At 43.0% G+C, this 21,746-nt stretch overlaps 1 long non-coding RNA gene across 1 annotated transcript in view; it reads left to right on the top strand.

The window, feature by feature from the left end:
• The window catches only part of LOC106700847 (uncharacterized), a 59,071-nt gene that overhangs the window by 194 nt on the left and 37,131 nt on the right, over positions 1 to 21,746 (top strand). The gene's annotated exons all lie outside the window — the stretch shown is intronic.

The raw sequence follows: 21,746 nt of genomic DNA, 5'->3' as shown, positions 1-21,746 counted from the left end.
CAGGAGTCCTGCACAAACTCCCTGGGGCTTTCAGTCTTTGAATGGGGCTGGGGGATGGCATGGAGCTGGAAGGGTCATTATCTGCACACACCCTGGGGGATAGTTTCTTGGGGGTAGTGGTGCTCGTTAGCAGGCTGGTATGCCTGGGGGCAGTGGTCAAGGACAGAGGGGTCTCCAGGCCTAGCCCCTCTTGCTGCTCCCTCTGCTGGGAGTTCCTCATAGGGAAGATTTCTTGGGATATGTAAGCAGTCCTGGGAGAGGCAGAGTCTCTGTGGAATGTGAATCTGGAAGCTTTGGATGTGTGAGTTCTTACCAAGTGGTGGGAACCAGGAACCTCTGACCTAGTGATTCTTTCAATGAGATGTTTTGTCTCTGCCTGTAGCGGAAGCCTGCCCTGTGTTTTATGAAACCCTTTTTGCTGTGATCCTTGCACTCCCAAGTAAAGCATTGAATGAAACCTTGGATTCGATTGATTTAGCATCAATGAAGCTGAAAAAGCAGCTGCTGAAAAAATCTGGGAGTGCTTTGTTGAAGCAGAACCTGAGAACAGGCTTTAATTGATCTGAAATATAAGGTAACTTACCTTTACCCACAGTTACCTTGAGAACTCACATGCAGCATAGTTCAGTATGCCACATGGTAATAGATCATTCAATCATGGAATGTGTGATAGAGCTATAAACAGAGAAGCACATAAAACATTTGCCCCAACCTGCAGCACCTGTAATATGCAAGCACAGTCCACCTGCACCCCCAGCCTCTTGTTACCAAATATGTCCATATCATGTCAATCAGCTCACACAGAATAGGGGACTACTGTCAGTGCACTAGGACAAGTGTGTTGAGTCCTGTAATTTTTTTTTCTCACTGAGAGGAAGTAGCATGGGAGGAGTAACATTTTAATCTTTGCAGGAAAAGAAGCATTCAGCTCACACACGTGTAGCAGTCCTGTCATCTCTACTTTAGAATATTTAAAAGGAACCCCAGGTTTTAGGTCTTCTTCCAGCATGGGACTCCCTGGCTTATGATCTTTCTGACCTGTGGTCACATCACCTCCTCTTTATCCCTTTTTGATGGCCATTGCTCTGGCTCAGAGCCCCATTTCCACTGACGTGTTCCCAGTGCCTACAGGCCAGAATTTCCACTCTGGGGTTTTGGTGCCTAATATCCTGGGGCAGTTTCTAGGTACATGCAACCACTCACTTGGGCAAACAGTATCTCTTGAAGAACCATCTTTTTGCTGTGGTTGTTTTTCTTGTGATTTAGTATTTGAGATTTTGAACAGTCTCTGCATATTTTCCACAAATTGTTAATCATTCAGAAAAGAGAGGTTTGCCACAATCCAGAATATCATGCACTAAATGAAGCCCCCAGGGCACAAGGGGTTGTTTATGACACCTGCATGCACATTCCATCCACCCAGGACACCTGAAAGAATAGGCTCAGGTGCAGGAGGTGTGACCCAAACCCAGTCCTCAGCACCATATTCCTCCTTCAGGACCAGCCCCAGCTGTTCCCTGCTGACCCTTGTCATCTCCTCCCCTCCCTGGTGTGACTGGTGGATCTGTCTCCCTCCTGACACCTGTGCCTGGTCTAATAGAGAGCCATCCTCATCCTGGTGCCTGCTGGCAACCCCTTTCCAGTGGTGGGTCTGTGGGTAGAGGTTCTTGTTGGGGATGGGGCTGAATCCCTGAGAGTGAGGTGTGAGTTGATCCTGGGGAGACAGGATAGCCCAACTGTAGCCTCAAGTGTCCCTCTGCCTCCTTTTCTCTTGCAGCTGTCCATCATCTTCAGTAATGATTGCATTGGCTATAAATTGTCCTTGGTGGTGAATGGTGTTAGAGGATTGGCTTCCAATCTGCTATCTTTGTTGTGATAAGCTCTGCCAGTTGTGCCAGGTCTGCACTTGATCTTCCTGCCCAGTTCTCCTTCTGTTCCCAAAGCTGGAATCCAGACACCTTCCCCACCTGATGTGGCCTCTCTCAGGCTGAAATAAAATCACTGCAGCATTGTTCATTGTGCCCAGTGTCTGTGTTCTGTGCAGGGAGGATGTGAGGCAGGAGGTCTTCAGTGATGGTGAAAAGTGACACACGTGGTCATTGAGAGCTTGGGACCAGGGTCAGACAGAACCTACACCCCATCCCTGGCAAACTGTGGGAGTATGAGCAAGGTTGTTGTAACTTTCCAAGTCATTCTGTCATCTGCTACATGGGGATTTTGTGTGAAGATTAAGCAAAATAACAAATGTGTAACCTGTGACATCACCAGCCTGGCTGGATAAAATTGTTGTTTTGGGGCACAGATAATATATGTCTCACTCTGGCCTTCAGCACAGTTTCAAAGTCTCCAGTCCCTCTGGTTGTTGACAGGTGACTTCAGAGATGACCTAAGAGGGTCATCACTGGTCCCCTTTTTCTCCCAATGGCATTTGCCATTTTATGCTTCTTAGGTGGGTGTCTTCTGAGGAGCCAGCATTTCTTCAGGGACACTTAGTGCCACTGATGTTCTTGGTCCTGCACTGAGGACCAGGAACCCAAGATGTGTTGAACCAGGATGAAGGGAGTGGCTGGAAGAAGCTACCCCAGTGAGAAATTTGTTTCACTGGAAATAGCTCATGCTGTGAAGTGTGAAATGCAGATATGTCCACATGGTCTCCTGTCCCAAATCCTCCACCCACTTCTAAAAGCATAAAATGGGTAGTTGCATTACCATAGGAGATTTATGAGGCTAAAAGGGAGGGGACTAGATTTTAGCCCTGTGTTCTAGGGTCTAGCACAAAGTCAGGCTACAGTCAGCATGACCCACATAAAGAGTGGCATAACTGGTAAGATATGTCTACCTTCTAACCAGCAGGCATAAGTTTACACACTGGGAACTAAACTTGGGACTTGGGACTAGTGGCTAGGGCCTTGAGTCTCAGCTCTTCTCTGACCTGCTGTGTGAAATTAGGTATTAAATATACTGAATCACTCTTCTACACCTTGATTTTGCATGTACCAAGTTCTGTGTGCTCTGCTAGATTGAGTATTTTGTGTTTGTGCAGCTCGGTTGCTTCAGTTGTATCTTATTCTGTGACTTTATGGGCTGTATCCTGCCAGGCACCTCTGTCATGGGATTCTCCAGTCAAGAATACTCAAGTGGGTTGCTGTGCCGTCCTTCAGGGGATCTTCCCAACCCACATATCACTCCAGGTCTCCTGCATTTTGGGCAGATTCTTTACTATCTGAGCCACCAAGGAAGCCTCTGACTCACCTCCCCATAAATAAATTTTTGTTCTAATGAAATTTGACTTAAAGTTTACCTCCAAAACTAAATTCTTCAAGTCAGCCAAGAAAATTGAGGTAAATAGGAACTGTAAGGAGGATTGTTTTCACCAAATATTACAATAAAAGTTTGTCTCCATAAATAATCTAATTTTAGTGGAATAATAGATATCTGGTCATTGTGACAGAAGACAAAACACATAGATAGAATCAAAGATAGTTTAACATATAATAATAAGTTTATTGAATCATGGAGTGGCCTTTTAAAAAATGACATTGAGAAAAATGACCAAAAGTTAAAACAATCTAGATCGATCTCCCAAGCATTTTCCTCTGGATTTATGTGGAGTAATTATTTAATTGCCATCATCCCAGTAATTAATTATTCATTTTTCACAGCTCATTTCTCCTCCACCCCCACCCCACTCTTTCACTTTGACTTTCATGACATCACAGTTTGTTTTCCTCCTGCTTTACTGGAAGATCCTTCTCAGGTCTGTATGGTTGAGTCCTATACTAGGGATCAGTCTCTGCATGTCTTTCCTTCTGTATATGTGTTCAGTTTGTTAGTGATATCATCCAGCCTCATTTTAACCTTAGTCGTAACATTTGAATTTAAATCTCCAGTCCCAAAACTAAAACATTGAAAAGCACAGAATTGATCTTTGCTTAATATTTATTTACTTAATGGATCTTTTTAAACTTCTAAAATTTTCATGAGGGCCAAATATACACACAATTTATATAAACGGATAGATTATTCAAAGGAAATTTTCAAGCAAATAATGTTTTCCCTTACAAGTAGCAGGTAGTTTGCACTTCCCTGATGGTTCAGTGTTTATGACTCTGAGCTTCCACTACAGGGCACACAGATTCAATGCCTGGTAGAGAACTAGTATCCTGTATTGTCCCTAGCCAGAAACATACAAACAGCAGTTAGTTTAATGTAATCCCAATTTTAAAAAGCAAGATTTTTTTTTGAAGTGGTTTCACATAAGAGTCTATGTTTGTCTTTGCATGTCATTTATTTATTAATTCATTATTGGTCCCACTGTGCAGCATGCAGAATCTTAGTTCCCTAAACCAGGGATCGAACTCTAGCCTGCTGCAGTGGAAGCATGGAATCTTAACTAAGGGACCATCAGAGCAGTCCAAAAAAATTTTTTTAAGTGGTACTCTTATAAAATTGATCTTGTTGTTATTGTTGTTGTTCAGTCACTCAGCCATGTCCTACTCTTTGTGACCCCATGGACTGCAGCCTGCTAGGCTTCCCTGTCTTTCACTATCTCCTGGAGTTTGCTCAAACTCATGTCCATGGAGTCAATGATGCCATCCAACCATCTCATCCTCTGTTGCTCCCTTCTCCCGCTGCCCTCAGTCTTTCCTAGCTTCGGAGTCTTTTCCGATAGTCAGCTCTTCACATCAGATCACCAAAGTATTAGATCTTCAGTTTCAGTATCAGTCCTTCCAATCAATGTCCAGGGTTGATTTTCTTTAGGATCGACTGGTTTGATCTCCTTGTATCCAAGGGACTCTCAAGAGTCTTCTCCAGCACCACAGTTTGAAAGCATCAATTTTTTGGCTTTCAGCCTTCTTTCCGGTCCAACTCTCATATCCATAAGTGACTACTGGCAAAACCATACCTTTGAATATATGGACCTTTGTCAGCAGTGTTGTCTGTGCTTTTTAATACTCTGTCTATGTTTGCCATGGCTTTTCTTCCATGGAGCAAGCATCTTTTGATTTCATGGCTGCAGTCACCATGCACTGTGATTTTGAGGCCCAAGAAAATAAAGTCAGTCACTGTTTCAATTTTTTCCTCATCTATTTGCCATCTATTTACCTCATATCTGAGGCAATTGATATTTATCCCAGCAATCTTGATTCCTGCTTGTGATTCATCATCAGTCCTGAAGCTAAAGCTCCAACACTTTGGTCACCTGACGCGAAAACCTGACTCATTAGAAAAGATCCTGATGCTGGGAAAGATGGAAGGCAGAAGGAGCAGGAGACAACAGAGGATTAGATGGTTAGATGGCATTACTGACTCAATGGACCTGAGTTTGAGCAAGCTCTGGGAGTTGTGATGGACAGGAAAACCTGAAGTGCTGCCATCTATGGGATTGTAAAGTTTTGGACACGACTAGATCTGATAGATAGAGTGCCTGATGAACTATGGAATGAGGTTCATGACATTGTACAGGAGACAGGGATCAAGACCATCCCCATGGAAAAGAAATGCAAAAAATCAAAATGGCTGTCTGGGGAGGCCTTACAAATAGCTGTGAAAAGAAGAGAAGCGAAAAGCAAAGGAAAAAAGGAAAGATATACCCATTTGAACGCAGAGTTCCAAAGAATAGCAAGAAGAGATAAGAAAGCCTTCTTCAGCGATCAATGCAAAGACATAGAGGAAAACAACAGAATGGGAAAGACTAGAGATCTCTTCAGGAAAATTAGAGATACCAAGGGGACATTTCATGCAAAGATGAGCTCAATAAAGGACAGAAATGGTATGGATCTAACAGAAGCAGAAGATATTAAGAAGAGATGACAAGAATACACAGAAGACCGGTACAAAAAAAGATCTTCACGACCAAGATAATCACGATGGTGTGATCACTGACCTAGAGCCAGACATCCTGGAATGTGAAGTCAAGTGGGCCTTAGAAAGCATCACTACGAACAAAGCTAGTGGAGGTGATGGAATTCCAGTGGAGCTATTTCAAATCCTGAAAGATGATGCTGTGAAAGTGCTGCACTCAATATGCCAGCAAATTTGGAAAACTCAGCAGTGGCCACAGGACTGGAAAAGGTCAGTTTTCATTCCAATCCCAAAGAAAGGCAATGCCAAAGAATGCTCAAACTACCGCACAATTGCTCTCATCTCACACGCTAGTAAAATAATGCTCAAAATTCTTCAAGCCAGGCTTCAGCAATATTTAAACCATGATCTTCCAGATGTTCAAGCTGGTTTGAGAAAAGGCAAAGGAACCAGAGATCAAATTGCCAACATCCACTGGATCATGGAAAAAGCAAGAGAGTTTCAGAAAAACATCTATTTCTGCTTTATTGATTATGCCAAACCCTTTGACTGTGTGGATCACAATAAATTGTGGAAAATTTTTCAAGAGATGGGAATACCAGACCACCTGATCTGCCTCTTGAGAAATCTGTATGCAGGTCAGGAAGCAACAGTTAGAACTGGACATGGAACAACAGACTGGTTCCAAATAGGAAAAGGAGTTCGTCAAGGCTGTATATTGTCACCCTGTTTATTTAACTTCTATGCAGAGTACATCATGAGAAACGCTGGACTGGAAGAAACACAAGCTGGAATCATGATTGCCGGGAGAAATCTCAATAACCTCAGATATGCAGATGACACCACCCTTATGGCAGAAAGTGAAGAGGAACTCAAAAGCCTCTTGATGAAAGTGAAAGTGGAGAGCGAAAAAGTTGGCTTAAAGCTCAACATTCAGAAAACGAAGATCATGGCATCCGGTCCCATCACTTCATGGGAAATAGATGGGGAAACAGTGGAAACAGTGTCAGACTTTATTTTTGGGGGGTTCCAAAATCACTGCAGATGGTGATTGCAGCCATGAAATTAAAAGACGCTTACTCCTTGGAAGGAAAGTTATGACCAACCTAGATAGCATATTCAAAAGCAGAGACATTACTTTGCCAACAAAGGTTCGTCTAGTCAAGGCTATGGTTTTTCATGCGGTCATGTATGGATGTGAGAGTTCGACTGTGAAGAAGGCTGAGCGCCAAAGAATTGATGCTTTTGAACTGTGGTGTTGGAGAAGACTCTTGAGAGTCCCTTGGACTGCAAGGAGATCCAACCGGTCCATTCTGAAAGAGATCAGCCCTGGGATTTCTTTGGAAGGACTGATGCTAAAGCTGAAACTCTAGTACTTTGGCCACCTCATGCGAAGAGTTGACTCATTGGCAAAGACTCTGATGCTGGGAGGGATTTGGGGCAGGAGGAGAAGGGGATGACAGAGGATGAGATGGCTGGATGGCATCACCGACTCGATGGACATGAGTCTGGGTGAACTCCGGGAGTTGGTGATGGACAGGGAGGCCTGGCGTGCTGAGATTCATGGGGTCGCAAAGAGTCGGAAACGACTGACCGACTGAACTGAACTGAACTGAACTGTGCAACTGAAATGAACTTATTTGTCATGAAGTCATGGGACAGGATGTTGAGTTTTAAGCCAAGCTTTTCATTCTCTTCTTTCACTTTCATCAGAGGCTCTTTAGTTCCTCTTCATTTTCTGCCATAAGATTGGTGTCATCTGCATAACTGAGTTTATTGACCTTTCTCCTGGCTATCTTGATTCCAGCTTGTGCTTCATCCAGCCCAGCATATTGCATGATGTACTCTACATATAAGTTAAATAAGCAGGGTGACGATATATACCCTTGATGTACTCCTTTCCAAATTTTGAACCAGTTTGTAATTCCATGTCCAGTTCTAACTGTTGCTTCACTCACTCAGGGTACACATTGACAGCTGTGTGTCTTACCACTGGGGATTTCAGCCTTGATTAGTTGATTATGTTGTGTTTGCCAGGTTTCTGCACTGTTTTCCCCCTCCCCTCCTCTTCTCTTTGAAAATAAGTTACTCTGTCTACTGATATTCCAGAGGGGGAGAGCTGTCAGTTACCTGTCCTGGAGGGAATAATCTCTGTCTGTTATTTGGGATGTTTCTATAAGGAATTGTTGTCTCCTCTCCCACATTACTTCAGGTTAGTTTAGGGGTGCTGGGTCTTTGTCTTGCTGTGTCAGCTCTATGTTTCAGCACAAGGACCCTCTGTTTGCAGAGCACGTTCTCTCTAGTTGGTGTGTGAGGGTTTTATAGTGCCCCAGGGCATGTGGATTCTTACTTCCCTGACCAGGGCTTGAACCAGTGTCTACTGCAGTGAATGGTGGGTTCTTAACCACTGGACAACCAAGGAAGTCTGCATTTATTTAATCATTTATTTATATCAATATGGACTCACAAGTATTACTTTATGCTTTGAGTTATCATCTAATACTCTTATTTATTTTGTTTGTCAAACTATTTTCAGTTTGGCCTTTGGGAAGTTTCTAACACTTCCTTCTAGAGTTTTCAAGGACCATCTCATCTTGTTGTGCTAACAAACTGCTTTCCCATCCTGGAAGGTTGAGTTTTCTCTTCAGAGAGTTTTCACACATGGAGTGCCAACTCTGGTGAACTCAACCCAGTGGACCTTAGAACTCCTGTCCTCAGTGTCCTATAGGGCCGTGGACCTCAGAGTATCTGACACAGGACACGCCCAAACCCAGCAGCTTCTCTCTGGTGTTTCTGCATAGACTGCAGTCCAAACACTTTTGAGACCAGGTTTACTGATGGAGGAGGGTGTGAAGGGGTAAGGCTGGAGTCACTGGGGGTCCAGAAAGTGCCCAGGGACTTGCTTCCTTAAGTACCTGAGAAAAGCTGGTGGCATGATACAAAATTACAGAATTACTAGCACCTGAGAAAACCCATGAGGCCTCAAGTCCTTCTAGTTTCCAGGTTGGGATGATTTGGAGCCCAAGTTTGCTGTCCACCAGTCCTCAGGGTCCAGTCTAGAGACTTTAACCATTAAGATATTTGGGGGCTTCAGTAAGACCTAGCTCCACATTCTTATCTCCAGGACTTAACCTTGGGGAAAAAGGAAGGATGCCCAATCACCTTTTTTTCTACCTGATAGTGGTGTAGACTTGTTGTTGATCCTCCCATGATTCCATCTTCTCAGTTTGGGAGAGTGCTGACCTCAGAACCTGGATAGGCTGGGGGAAGAATGATCAGGAAAACAGGAGATGGTTGGGACCCAGACAACAGAGCATTTGGAAATGTCAGCTCCAGTTGGTTTTTGGCAAAGGTACCCCTACATGTTCTCCAGTAGCTCTGATCTCAGAGTACGATGGGCTTCCACTATAAACACCCCGAGGTCCGAGGGAGCCACGCCTGGCCACAGGCCTGTGGTTCTCCTGCGAGGGATGTGGGCTGGCTTAGGGAGCTAGTGGTTTATATAGCAACAAAAATCCTGCCCTGAGCAGAGCGTTTCAGCTACCACCACAAGGAAGGGAGCACTGCTTCTGCTGGCCTTGCTAGTGACCAGAGAGTTGACCTTTGAGATGTTTGAGGGTAGGAAAGAGGGTCCAGATGGCCCTCATGATCCTTGCCCAGTGCCGTCTCACTGCATCCTTCCCAGTCCTGTCCAAGCTGCTTCTGGGGGCAGATTCTGAGGGCAGTTGTCTGATCCGTGCCCAGGAATCCTGCACAAACTCCCTGAGGCTTTCAGCCTTTGAATGGAGGGGGTGCTGTGGAGCTGGAAAGGTCATTATCTGCGCACATCCTGGGGGATAGTTTGTTGGGGGTAGTAGTGCTCGTTGGGAGGGAGGAAGCAGGATGGTATGCCTGGGGGTGGTGGTCAAGGGCAGCAGGGTCTCCAGGCCTAGCCCCTCTTGCTGTTCCCTTCTGCTGTGAGTGCCCATAGATAAGGTTTTCTCTCTGGGATGTAAGAAGTCCTGGGAGAGGGCACGTCCCTGTGGGAGGTGAATCTGGAAGCTTTGGATGTGTGAGTTCCTATCAAGTGGTGGGAAACAGGATTCTTATGACCTGGGAATACTTTTGATGAAGTGTTTTCTGTTGTGCCTTCAGCAGAAGCCTGCCCTATATTTTATGGAATGTTTGGCACAGTGGGCCTTGGAAACAAAACACTGTTAAACACAACACTCGATTTGGTTGATGCTACTGATGCAGAAAAAAACAGCTCTAAGAAAAATCCAAGATTGCTCCAATGAGGTGGGATTTGATGCCTAAGTGTCAGATCTGAAACTCACAGTAATTTACTCTCCCTTGACCCCCACCCTGAGAATTCACATGCCCCACAGTGCAATATATACATGGTAATATATCATGCAGTCATGGGATATATGACAGAGAAGAGCTAAGAACAAAGAAGCATAATAAAACCTTTGTTCCAGCGTGCATCACCTATAACATGCAAGCACAATCCACCTGTATATCCCGTGTCCTGTTACCAACCCTCTTCATATCATGCCAATTAACTCACACAGAGTAGGGGACTGATATCAATGCAATACGCCAAGTGTGTCGACTCATGCGTGTGTGCGTGTGTTTTTTGTTTTGTTTTGTTTTGTTTTGTTTTTGTCCCCCTAAGTGAGAGATGATAGCATCGGAGGACTAGAATTTTAATCGTTGGCAGGAAAGACAGCATTCAGCTCCCACACCTGTAGGAGTCCTGTCAGCTCTACTTTAAGAATATTGAAAAGGAGCTCCTGTCTTTTGAATCTCTTTCCAGCATGGGACTCCTTGGCTTTGTGAAGTTTCTGGCCCATAGTCAATGTCACCTCCTCTTGTTCCCACTCTATTGGCCATTGCACTGGCTCAGAGCCCCATTTCCATCAACATAGTCTCTGTATCTACAAGCCTGATTTTCCACTGTGTTGTTTTGGTGCCTGAAGCTCCTGAGGAGGCTTCTAGTACCTGTGGCTGCTCACCTAGGCTAACAGTGTATCTCCCGAAGGCCTGTCTTTTCTTTCTTGTTCTTGTCATACAGTATTGGAGATTGTGAATAGTCTGTCTCAGCAAATTTTCCTCAAGTTGTTGATTTTTCAAAATGAGAGGTTTTCCACGAACAGAGTTTCATGCACTAATAGGACCTCACAGGACACATGGGGTCATTTACAACAGGCACATTTACTGCATGTACATTCTGTCCACCCAACACACATAACAGAAGAGGCTCGGGTGCAGGAGGTGTGACCCAAACCCAGACTCTAGAACCTTGCTCCTCCCTCAGGACCAGCCCTGGCTGTGTCCTGATGACGCTTTTAATCCCCTCCCTGGCATGGCCAGTGTCTCTGTTTCTCTCCTGATGCCTGTGCCTGGGATGTTAGAGAGCCATCTTACCCCTGGTGCCTGCTGGCAGCCCCTTCTCCAGTGGTGGGTCTGTGGGCAGAGGTTCTTGCTGGGGATGGGGCTGAATTCCTGGGGGTGAGGTGTGAGGTGATCCTGGGGAGACAGGATAGCCCAGCTGTGGGCTCAGGTCCTGTGCATCCTTCCTTTCAGGCTTCCATCAACTTCAGCAAGGATTGCATCAAATATTCAGTGTCTTTGCTGGTGAGTGCAAATCTTCCCTGTTCTCATTCTCAACTGAAACTGGAATCCAGACACCTTTCCCACCTGATGTGGTCTCTGTCAGGCTGACTCTAATAAAATAACTGCAGCATGTTCAGTGTGCCCAGTGTCTATGCGTGATGGTGAGAAGTGTGTGTGTGATGATGATAAGTGACCTATGTGGTTATTGTGAGCATGGTGACCAGGATGAGACAGAATGAGGTAAACCTGTCCCTGGAAAGCTGTGGGACCATGGACAAGTTTTTTGTAGATTTCTCAAAGAATTGTCATCTGCTAAGTGTGGATTGTGTGTCAAGACTGAGCCAATAATGTATAAGTAACCCTGGACTTTACCAGCCTACCTGGATGAGGCTGTTTTTTGTGGGCACAGATAGCATATCTCACTCTGGCCTTTAGCACAATGGCAGAGCTTCCAGTCCTTTAAATGTCCTTCTAGTTATTGACAGGTGACTCAGGATGTGACCTGAACAGGCTCGTCAGAGGGCCCCTGATCATCCCAGTGGTATTCAAAATTTCCTGCCCCTTAGGAGGGTGACTTCTGAGGAGCCAGACCTTTTCTCAGGGACACTTAGTACCACTGCTGTCCTTGGGTTCTGCCACGGGAACCAGGACCCCCAGTTAAGTCTTGACCAGGAAGAAGGAAGTGAATGGAAGAAGTTACCCCATTGGAGATGTTGTTTCCATGGAAACACCTCATGCTCTGAAGTGTGAATTGCAGAATGTGCCACACAAGCACATGTCCTGAACCCTCCAGCCTACTGCTTTTTTAAAATTTATTTATCTATTTTAATTGGAGGCTAATTACTTTACAATATTGTGGTGCTTTTTGCCATACAATGGAAACAGTGTCAGACTTTATTTTGGGGGGCTCCAAAATCACTGCAGATGGTGATTTCAGCCATGAAATTAAAAGACACTTACTCCTTGGAAGGAAAGTTATGACCAACCTAGATAGCATATTCAAAAGAAGAGACATTACTTTGCCAACAAAGGTCCATCTAGTCAAGGCTATGCTTTTTCCAGTGGTCATGTATGGATGTGAGTGTTGGACTGTGAATAAAGCTGAGCACCGAAGAATTGATGCTTTTGAACTGTGGTGTTGGAGAAGACTCTTGAGAGTCCCTTGCACTGCAAGGAGATCCAACCAGTCCATTCTAAAGCAGATCAGTCCTGGGTGTTTCTTGGAAGGAATGATGCTAAAGCTGAAACTCCAGCTGAAATGCCACCTCATGAAAAGAGTTGACTCATTGGAAAAGACTCTGATGCTGGGAGGGATTGGGGACAGGAGGACAAGGGGACAACAGAGGATGAGATGGCTGGATGGCATCATCTACTCGATGAATGTGAGTTTGAGTGAACTCCGGGAGTTGATGATGGACAGGGAGGCCTGGTGTGCTGCAATTCATGGGGTCACAAAGAGTCAGACACGACTGAGCGACTGAACTGAACTGAACTGAACTGACATGAATCAGCCACGGGTGTACATGTGTCCCCCATCCAGAACCCCTCTCCGATCTCCCTCCTCATCCTATCCTTCTGGTTTGTCCCAGTGCACTGGCTTTAAGTGCCCTGTTTCATGCATGAAATTTGAACTGGTAATCTATTTCACATATGGTAATATACATGTTTCAAAGCTATCCCCTCAAATCAATATGGTAATATACATGTTTCAAAGCTATCCCCTCAAATCATCCCACCCTCACCTTCTCCCAGAGTCCAAAAGGCTGTTCTTTATATCTGTGTCTTTTTTGCTGTCTTGCATATATAGGGTCTTTGTTACCATCTTTCTAAATTCCATATATATGTGTTAATATACTGTTTTGGTATTTTTCTTTCTGGCTTATTTCACTCTGTATAATAGGCTCCAGTTTCATCCACCTCATTAGAACTGATTCAAATACCTTCTTTTTAATAGCTGAGTAATATTCCATTGTGTATATGTACCACAGCTTTCTTATTCATTCATCTGCCGATGGACATCTAGGTTGCTTCCATGTCCTAGCTATTATAAGCAGTGCTGCAATGAACATTGGGGTACACGTGTCTCTTTCAATTCTGGTTTCCTCAGTATGTATGCCCAGCAGTGGGATTGCTGGGTCGTATGGCAGTTCTTTTTCCAGTTTTTAAAGGAATCTCCACACTGGTCTCCACAGTGTCTGTACTAGCTTGTATTCCCACCAACAGTGTAAGAGAGTTCCCTTTTCTCCAAACCCTCTCCAGCTTTTATTGTTTGTAGACTTTTTGATGGCATCCATTCTGACCAGCATGAGACAGTACCTCATAGTGGTTTTGATTTGCATTTCTTTAATAATGCGTGATGTTGAGCATCTTTTCATGTTTGTTAGCCATTTGTATGTCTTCTGTGGAGAAATATCTGTTTAGTTCTTTGGCCCATTTTTTGATTGAGTTGCTTATTTTTCTGGTATTGAGCTGCATGAGCTGCTTGTATATTTTTGAGATTAATTCTTTGTCAGTTCCTTCATTTGCTATTATTTTCTCCCATTCTGAAAGCTTGTCATTTCACCTTGCTTATAGTTTCCTTCATTGTGCAAAAGCTTTTAAGTTTATTTAGTTCCAATTTGTTTATTTTTGCTTTTATTTCCAATATTCTGGGAGGTGGGTCATAGAGGATCCTGCTGTGATATATGTCAGAGAGTGTTCTGCCTATGTTTTCCTCTAGGAGTTTTATAGTTTGGGGTCTTACACTTAGATATTTAATCCATTTTTAGTTTATTTTTGTGTATGGTGTTAGAAAGGTTCTAGTGTCATTATTTTATGGTGGTTGACCAGTTTTCCCAGCATCACTTGTTAAAGAGATTGTCTTTTCTCCATTGTATATTCTTGTCTCCTTTGTCAAAGAAAGGTATCCATGGGTGCATGGATTTATCTCTGGACTTTCTATTTTTTTCCATTGATCTTTATTTCTGTCTTTGTGCCTGTACCATACTGTCTTGATGACTGCCGCTTTGTAGTGCAGTCTGAAATCAGGCAGGTTGACTCCTCCAGTTCCATTTCTCAAGATTTCTTTGGCTATTCGAGTTTTTATTTTTTTCCATACAACATGTGAAATTATTTGTTTTAGTTCTCTGAAAAAATACCATTGGTAGCTTGAAAGAGATTGCACTGAATCCATAGATTGCTTTGGATAGCATATTCATATTCACTATATTGAGTCTTCTGACCCATGAACATGGTATATCTCTCCATCTATTTGTGTCCTCTTTGATTTCTTTCACCAGTGTTTTACAGTTTTCTATATATAGGTCTTTTGTTTCCTTCATTCCTAAGTATTTTCATTCCTAAGTAGATTCATTCCTAAGTATTTTATTCTTTTTGTCACAATGGAGAGTAGGATTGTTTCCTTAATTTCTCTATTTTCTCATTATTAGTGTATAGGAATGCAAGGGATTTCTGTATATTAATTTTATACCTGAAACTTTACTATATTCATTGATTAGCTCTAGTAATTTTCTGATAGTGTCTTTAGGATTTTCTATGTAGAGGATCATGTCATCTGCAAAAAGTGAGACTTTCACTCCTTCTTTTCCAATCTGGATTCCTTTTATTTCTTTTTCTTCTCTGATTGCTGTGGGTAAAACTTCCAAAACTATGTTGAACAGTAGTGGTGAGAGTGGGCACTCTTGTCTTGTTCCTGACTTTAGGGGAAATGCTTTCAATTTTTCATTGAAAAGATAATGTTTGCTGTGGGTTTATCATATATGGCTTTTATTGTGTTGAGGTATGTTCCTTCTATGCCTGCTTCTGGAGGGCTTTTTTTTTTTTTTCATAAATGAGTGTTGAATTTTGTCAAAGGCGTTCTCTGCATCTATTGAGATAATCATATGGATTTTTATCTTTCAATTTCTTAATGTGGTGTATTACACTGATTGATTTGTGAATATTGAAGAATCCTTGCATCCCTGGGATAAAACCCACTTGGTCACGATATATGATCTTTTTAATACACTGTTGGATTCTGTTTTCTAGAATTTTGTTGAGGATTTTTGCATCTGTGTGATATTGGCCTGTACTTTTCTTTTGGGGGGGGGCATCTTTGTCTGGTTTTGATATTAGGGTGATGGTGGCCTCATAGAATGATTTTGGCAATTTACCTTCCTTTGAAATTTTCTGGAAGACTTTGAGTAGGACAGGCGTTAGCTCTTCTCTAAATTTTTGGTAGAATTCAGGCATGAAGCCATCTGGTCCTGGGATTTTGTTTGTTGGAAGATTTCTGATTACAGTTTTTATTTCTGTGTTTGTAATGGGACTGTTAAGATTTTCTACCTCTTCCTGGTTCAGTTTTGGAAGGTTATACTTTTCTAAGAATCTGTCCATTTCTTCAAAGTTGTCCATTTTATTGGCGTATAGTTGCTGATAGTAGTCTCTTATGATCCTTTGTATTTCTGTGTTGTCTGTTGTGATTTCTCTATTTCCATTTCTAATTTTGTTGATTTGATTTTTCTACCTTTGTTTCTTGATGAGTCTGGCTAATGGTTTGTTTATTTTATTTATCTTCTCAAAGAATTAGCTTTTACGGATTTTTTCTATAGTCTCCTTTGTTTCTTTTTCACTTATTTCTGCTCTAATTTTTATTATTTCTTTCCTTCTACTAATCTTAGAATTCTTCATGTCTCCTTTGTCTAGTTGCTTCACATGTAAGGTTAGGTTATTTATTTGATTTTTCTCTTGTTTCATGAGGTAAGCTCATATTGCTATGAACCTTCCCCTTAGCACTGCTTTTACTGAGTCCCATAAGGTTTTGGGTTGCTGTGTTTTCATCTTCATTTGTTTCTATGTATATTTTGGTTTCTTTTTTTTATTTCTTCTGTGATTTTTTGGTTACTCAGAAGTGTGTTGTTCAGCCTCCATATGTTTGTATTTTTAACAGTTTTCGTTTCCTGTAGTTGACATCTAATCTTACTGCATTGTGATCAGAAAAGATGCTTGGAATTAATTCAATTTTTTTGAATTTACCAAGGCTAGATTTATGACCCAGGATGTGATCTATCCTGTAGAAGGTTCCATGTGCACTTGAGAAAAAGGTGAAATTCATTGTTTTGTGGTGAAACGTCCTATAGATATCAATTAGGTCTAACCGGTATATTGTATCATTTAAAGTTTGTGTTGGCTTGTTAATTTTCTGTTTAGTTGATCTATCCATAGGTGTGAGTGGGGTATTAAAGTCTCCCACTATTATTGTGTTGCTGTTAATTTCCCCTTTCATACTTGTTAGCATTTGTCTTACATATTGTGGTGCTCCTATGCTGGGTGCATATATATTTATAATTGTTGTATCTTCCTTTTGGATTGATCCTTTGATCATTATGTAGTCCCCTTCTTTGTCTCTTTTCACAGGCTTTATTTCAAAGTCTATTTTATGTGAGTATTGTTATTTCTGCTTTCTTTTGGTCTCCATTTGCATGAAATATCTTTCTGCACACCTTAACTTTCAGTCTGTATGTGTCCCTTGTTTTGAGGTGGGTCTCTTGTAGACAACATATATATGGGTCTTGTTTTTGTATCCATTCAGCCAGCCTTTGCCTTTTGGTTGGGGCATTCAGCCCATTTAAGTTTAAGGTAATTAGTGATAAGTATGATCCCATTGCCATTTACTTTGTTGGTTTGGGTTCGAGTTTATACACCCTTTCTGTGTTTCCTGTCTAGAGAAGATCCTTTAGCATTTGTTGAAGAGCTGGTTTGGTGATGCTGAATTCTCTCAGCTTTTGCTTGTCTGTAGAGCTTTTGGTTTCTCTTTCATATTAGAATGAGATCCTTGCTGGGTACAGTAATCTGGGTTGTAGGTTTTTCTCTTTCATCACTTTAAGTATGTCCTGTCATTCCCTTCTGGCCTGAAGAGTTTCTATTGAAAGATCAGCTGTTGTCCTTATGGGGATCCCTTTGTTCTTTGCTGCTTTTCCCTTGCTGGTTTTAATATTTGTTCTTTGTGTTTGATCTTTGTTAATTTGATTAATATATGTCTTGGCATGTTTTGCCTTGGTTTATCCTGTTTGGGACTCTGGGTTTCTTGGACTTGGGTGGCTATTTCCTTCCCCATTTTTGGCAAATTTGCAACTATTATCTCCTCAAGTATTTTCTCATGCCCTTTCTTTTTGTCTTCTTCTTCTGGGACTCCTATGATTCACATGTTCAAGCGTTTAACATTGTCTCAGAGGTCTCTGAGGTTGTCATCATTTCTTTTAATTCTTTTTTCTTTCCTCCTCTCTGCTTCATTTATTCCCACTATTCTATCTTCCATCTCACTTATCCTATCTTTTGCCTCAGTTATTCTACTTTTGGTTCCCTCCAGAGTGCTTTTGATCTCATTTATCACATTATTCATTATTTATTGATCCTTCTTTATTTTTTTCTAGGTCCTTGTTAGACATTTCTTGCATCTTCTCAATCCTTGTCCCTAGTCCATAACTCCGTTTTGTTTTCAAGGTTTTGGATCATCTGTACTATGATTATTCTGAATTATTTTTCAGGTAGACTCCCTATCTCCTCCTCTTTTGTTTGGCTTGGTGGGCATTTATCATGTTCCTTTATCTGCTGAACATTCCTCTGCCTTTTCATTTTGTTTAGATTGCTGTGTTTGGGGTGCCCTTTCTGTAGGCTGGAATTTCGTGGTTCCTCTGTATATTGTGGAGCCTGCTCCCTGTGGGTGGGGTTGGACTAGTGGCTTGTCAGGGCTTCCTGGTTAGGGGAGCTTGCGTCTGTGTTCTGATGGGTGTTAATGGATCTCTTCTCTCTGGAGTGCAATGACGTGTCCAGTAGTAAGTTTTGGGGTGTCTATAGGTTTGGCATGGCTTTGGGAAGCCTGTCTTTTAATGTTCAGAGCTTTGTTCCTCCTTTGCTGGAGAATTAGCATGGTATGTCTTGCTCTGGAACTTGTTGGCTCTTGGGTGGAGCTTGGTTTCAGTGTAGGTATGGAGTCTTTTGGGTGAAAAGCCTCCCTGAAATTATGTTCCCTGAAATCAGTAGTTCTCTGATGTTCTCAAGTTTTGAAGTTAAGCCTCCTGCCTCTGGGTTTGTGTCTTATTCTTATAGTAGCCTCCAGACTTCTCCATCCACACAGCACAGATGATAACCATCTAGGTTAATGGTGAAACAATTCTCCACAGCGAGGGACACCCAGATAGGTTCACAGAGTTACATGGAGAAGAGAAGAGGAAGGTAGGAGATAGAGGTGACCAGGAGGAGAGGAGGGGGAGTCAAAAAGGGAGAGAGCCATCTAGCCAGTAATCAGTTCCCTAAGTGCTGTAAACAGTATGGAACATCCAGAGAGATTCACAGAGTTACATAGAGAAGAGAAGAGTGAGGAGGGAGATAGAGGTGACCAGGAGGAGAAGAGGGGGAGAGAGCAATATAGCCAGTAATCAGTTCCCTAAGTGTTCTCCACAGCCCAGAACACCCAGAGAGAGCCATAGAGTTAAGTAGAGAAGAGGAGGGTGGTCCTAAGATGGCAGAGGAATAGGACGGGGAGACCACTTTGTCCCCCACAAATTCATTGAAAGAACATTTGAACGCTGAGCAAATTCCACAAAACACTTCCGAATGCTGGCAGAGGACATCAGGCACCCAGAAAGGCAGCCCATTGTCTTTGAAAGGAGGTAGGAAAAAATATAAAAGATAAAAAAGAGAGACAAAAGAGGTAGGGACAGAAATCCATCCTGGGAAGGGAGTCTTAAAAAAGTGAAAAGTTTCCAAACACCAGGAAACACTCTCACCAGTGAGTCTGTGGCAAGCCTTGGAACCTCAGAGGACAACATAACCGGGAGGAAAAACAAATAAATAATAAAACCCCACAGATTACGTGCCTAGGCAACTCCCAGCGGAGAAGCAGCACAGACGCTCACGTCCACCACTAGCAGGCTGGGACTGGACAGGGAGGCGCTGGCTGCATTGCTTAGGGTAAGGAACGGGCCTGAATGCCCCGAGGGCAATCTGAGGGAACTAGCTAGAGATAGCAACCCAGATTGTGGGATAGCTATCCCGCAAAAAGCCCTAACAGAAGACACCACCAGGCCTGCTCACAGAACAAAGAAATGAACAAAGCTAGCCAGCTGCAGATCAGCCTATCCCCCACCGGAGACAGGCAGGCTAAGGCAGCCAGAGCTGCAAGGGGGCAATCACAGCCCCAGAGAGGCATCATCTACCAAACTGCAAGCAGGCTTTGTAGCTAACCAAGACTTCTTGGGACTCTGGACGGTCGACATCAGTCAGGAGGGTTGCAGCCAGAGACCAGCTCCCCAGAAGAGACACACGGCACACCTGAGAAGGCGCACCAGTTGTACACCCAGAAAACTGAGTGGCAGGGACGGGGGAGGCGATAAGTTGCAGCCCTCACCTGGGGGTGACCGTGCTCGCCAAGCACCTGGTCACCTGACCTGCTCGGACCTGGGAAGGGCACAAAACGCAGGCCCAACCAAGTCTGCCCTTTGTGGAGTATCCAAGAACCTGAACCTGAGTGGTTTAGAACTGGGAAGTGCATGCAACCCAGGGTGCACCTCAGACAGTTTCTGGCAGAGCAACCTAGAGCCTGAACAGGGTAGACTGGGAAAGCACACACGCCGTGAGCGGGGACAAACCCAGTGTGGCCGAAACACTGTGAGCACTCTCCACACATGCCAGTGATATTTGTTTTCAATGTTCCTCCCTCCCCACAGCACAACTGAACAAGTAAGCCTAAAAAAGTGACCACCACTACCCTCTTGTGTCAGGGCAGAAATTAGACACTGAAGAGGCCAGCAAACAGAAGAAGCTAAAATAAACAGAGGGAACCGCTTTGGAAGTGACAGGTGCAATAGATTAAAACCCTGCAGTTAGCACAAACTACATAGAAAGGGACCTATAGATCTTAAGAAGTGTAAGCCAGATCAAGGAAATTTCTGAACATGAACTGACCCCACACTGTCCACAACAACACCAGGGAAAGTCCTAGATATATTTTTGCTATTATCATTTTCTAAATTAAAAAAAAAATTTTAACCTCTCAGTCCTTTAATTATTACTCCTTTAATTTTCATTTGTATAACCTACTACTTTGCAAAAAAAAAAAAAAGAAAGACCCTATTTTTAAAGCAAACTTCATGTATATATATATATTTTATAAGTTTTGTGACTTTGTTTTTTTCTTTGATATTGTATTTTTGAGAATCTAACCTCTACTCTAGATTTTTAATCTTTGTTTTTTGGTATTTGTTATCAACGTTGTACCTTTAAGAACCCAATCTTCAGTATCCATTTTTACCTTGGAGCGAGATTACTGGCTGGATTGCTCTATCTTGCTTGGACTGTCCTTTTACTCCACCAGGTCACCTCTATCTCCTCCCTCCCCCTTCTCTTCTCTACCCAACTCTGTGAATCTCTTTGTGTGTTCCGGACTGTGGAGAACACTTAGGGAACTGATTACTGGCTGGATCTATCTCTCTGCTTTTGATTCCCCGCTTTCTCCTTCTGGCCACCTCTGTCTTCTTCCTCCCTCTTCTCTTCTCTTCTCTGTGTAACTCTGTGAACATCTCTGAGGGATCCAGACTGTGGAGAGCACATATGGAAGTGATTACTGGCTAGCTTGCTCTCTCCCCTTTTGATTCCCCCTCTTCTCCGCCTGGTCACTTCTATTCCCCTCCTCCCCCTTCTCTTCTCCATGTAACTCTGTGTACCTCTCTGGGTGTCCCTCACTGTGGAGAAACTTTTCATCTTTAACCTAGAGGTTTTATCATCGGTGCTGTGTAGATGGAGAGGTCTTGAGGATACTGTAAGAATAAGACTGAAAACCAGAGGCAGGAAGCTTTAGTCCAAATCCTGAGAACATCAGAGAACTGACTCCAGGGAACATTAATTTATAGGAGCTCAACAAATGCCTCCATACCTACACTGAAACCAAGCACCACCCAAGGCCCAACAAGTTCCAGAGAAAGACATATCACGCAAATTCTCCAGCAAAACAGGAACATAGCCCTGAGCTCCAATATACAGGCTGCCCAAAGTCACACCAAACCCACTGACACCTCAAAACTCATTACTGGACACTTCATTGCACTTCAGAGAGAAGAAATCCAGCTTCACCCACCAGAACACCTAGACAAGATTCCCTAATCAGGAAACCTTCACAAGCCACCCGTACAACCCCATCCACAATGAGGAACCTCCACAATAAAGAGGAACCACAAACTGCCAGAATATGCAAAGGCCACCTCAAAAACAGCAATATAAACAAAATGAAAAGGCAGAGAAATACCCAGCAGGTAAAGGAACAGGATAAATGCCGACCAAACCAAACAAAAGAGGAAGAGATAGGGAAT

This window comes from Bos mutus, chromosome 18, assembly GCF_027580195.1.
Source record: "Bos mutus isolate GX-2022 chromosome 18, NWIPB_WYAK_1.1, whole genome shotgun sequence".
Lineage (NCBI taxonomy): Eukaryota > Metazoa > Chordata > Mammalia > Artiodactyla > Bovidae > Bos > Bos mutus.
Note: the sequence above shows the minus strand (reverse complement) of the source record. Positions and strands in the feature narration are given on the sequence as shown.